This window comes from Gossypium hirsutum, unplaced genomic scaffold (genome assembly GCF_007990345.1).
Source record: "Gossypium hirsutum isolate 1008001.06 unplaced genomic scaffold, Gossypium_hirsutum_v2.1 scaffold_30, whole genome shotgun sequence".
Taxonomy (NCBI): Eukaryota; Viridiplantae; Streptophyta; class Magnoliopsida; order Malvales; family Malvaceae; genus Gossypium; species Gossypium hirsutum.
In genome coordinates this window covers 32500-35000 of record NW_024402774.1, presented here as the reverse complement: position 1 = coordinate 35000, position 2501 = coordinate 32500, and positions in this window count along the sequence as shown.

Genomic DNA, 2501 nt, shown 5'->3' with positions numbered 1-2501 from the left:
CTTTGGCCGATATAGGAAACTTGGTCCTGGAGTCATTGGCTACATTTCTATGGGTATGGGCTCGACCGGCCAAAAAATCTTCACCCCGGCCACTACCGCCGGTGACCAACCCACCTCTGTTGCTAAGTCATGCGGGATAACCCGACCCCTATAGGGGGCTAGACGCACCCCACCTCGGCTCGGAGGGGGGCACGTCGGGGGGCAGCAGATCTCTACCCTTTAAAGAGCTAGACTTCGTCAATCTGCTACCAGGAAACATTTGTATGTCTGAAACGGGGACACTTTTCTTTAGCCCGCACATCCCTGGCACCAAGGTGCCGATGGTGCTCGAGGCTCCCGCACATCCAAGCACCAAGGTTGCCAACGGTTTCCGAGGCTCCCGCACATCAGAGCCCCCAAGGTGCCGATGCTGGTCGAGGCTCCTGCACATCCGAGCCACCAATGTGCCGATGCTGGTCGAGGCTCCCACACATCCCAGCACCAAGGTGCAGATGCTGCTCGAGGCTCCCGCACATCCGAGGCACCAAGGTGTTGATGCTGCTCGAGGCTCCTGCACATCCCAGCACTGAGGTGCCGATGCTGCTCGAGGCTCCCGCACATCCCAGCACCAAGGTGCCGATGGTGGTCAGGGCTCCCGCACAACCAAGCACCAAGGTACCGATGGTGCTCGAGGCTCCCGCACATCCGAGCCACCAAGGTACCGATGGTGGTCGAGGCTCCCGCACATCCAAGCACCAAGGCGCCGATGCTGGTCGAGGGTTCTGCACATCCGAGCCACCAAGGTGCCGATGCTCCTCGATGATCCTCGCACACCTGAGCCACCAAGGTACCGGTTTTGCTCGAGGCTCCCGCACATCCGAGCCACCAAGGTACCAATACTGCTTGAGGCTCCCGCACATCCGAGCCACCAAGGTGCCGATGGTGCTCGAGGCTCCCACACATCCCAGCACAAAGGTGCTGATGCTGCTCGAGGCTCCCACACATCCCAGCACAAAGGTGCCGATGGTGGTCAGGGCTCCCGCATATCCAAGCACCAAGGTGCCGATGTTGCTCGAGGCTCCCGCACATTCGAGCCACCAAGGTGCCGATGGTGGTCGAGGCTCCCGCACATCCAACCACCAAGGTGCTGATGCCGCTTGAGGCTCCCGCACATCCGAGCCACCAAGGTGCCGATGCGGCTCGGGGCGCCCGCACATCCCAGCACCAAGGTGCTGATGCTCCTCAAGGATCCTGCACATCCGAGCCACCAAGGTGTCGGTTCTGCTCGAGGCTCCCGCACATCCAAGCACCAAGGTTCCAATGCTGCTAGAGGCTCCCGCACATCGGAGCCACAAAGGTACCGATGGTGGTCGAGGCTCCAGCACATCCAAGTACCAAGGTGCCGATGCCGCTCGAGGCTCCCGCACATCCGAGCCACCAAGGTGCCGATGCGGCTCGGGGCTTTCGTACATCCCAGCACCAAGGTGCCGATGCTCCTCGAGGATCCTCGGACATCCAAGCCACCAAGGTACCAGTTTTGCTCGAGGCTCCCGCACATCCGAGCCACCAAGGTACCGATACTGCTCGAGGCTCCTGCACATCCGAGCCACCAAGGTGCCGATGGTGCTCGAGGCTCCCGCACAGCCAAGCACCAAGGTGCCGATGGTGCTCGAGGCCCCCGCACATTCGAGCCACCAAGGTATCGATGCTGCTCGAGGCTCCCGCACATCCCAGCACAAAGGTGCCGATGGTGGTCAGGGCTCCTGCACATCCAAGCACCAAGGTGCCGATGCTGCTCGAGGCTCCCGCACATCCGAGCCACCAAGGTGCCGATGGTGATCAAGGCTCCCGCACATCCAAGCACCAAGGTGCCGATGCCGCTCGAGGCTCCCGCACATCCGAGCCACCAATGTGCCGATGAGGCTCGGGGCTCCCGCACATCCTAGCACCAAGGTGCTGATGCTCCTCGAGGATCCTGCACATCCGAGCCAACAAGGTGTCGGTTCTGCTCGAGGCTCCCGCACATCCGAGCCACCAAGGTTCCAATGCTGCTCGAGGCTCCCGCACATCGGAGCCACCAAGGTGCCGACGGTGGTCGAGGCTCCCACACATCCAAGCACCAAGGCGCCGATGCCGCTCGAGGCTCCCGCACATCCGAGCCACCAAGGTGTCGATGCGGCTCGGGGCTTTCGCACATCCGAGCCACCAAGGTACCGGTTTTGCTCGAGGCTCCCACACATCAAAGCCACCAAGGTACCGATACTGCTTGAGGCTCCTGCACATTCGAGCCACCAAGGTGTCGATGGTGCTCGAGGCTCCCGCACATCCAAGCACCAAGGTGCCGATGGTGCTCGAGGCCCCCGCACATTCGAGCCACCATGGTATCGATGCTGCTCGAGGCTCCCGCCCATCCCAGCACAAAGGTGCCGATGGTGGTCAGGGCTCCCGCATATCCAAGCACCAAGTTGCCGATGCTGCTCGAGGCTCCCGCACATCCGAGCCACCAAGGTGCCGATGGTGGT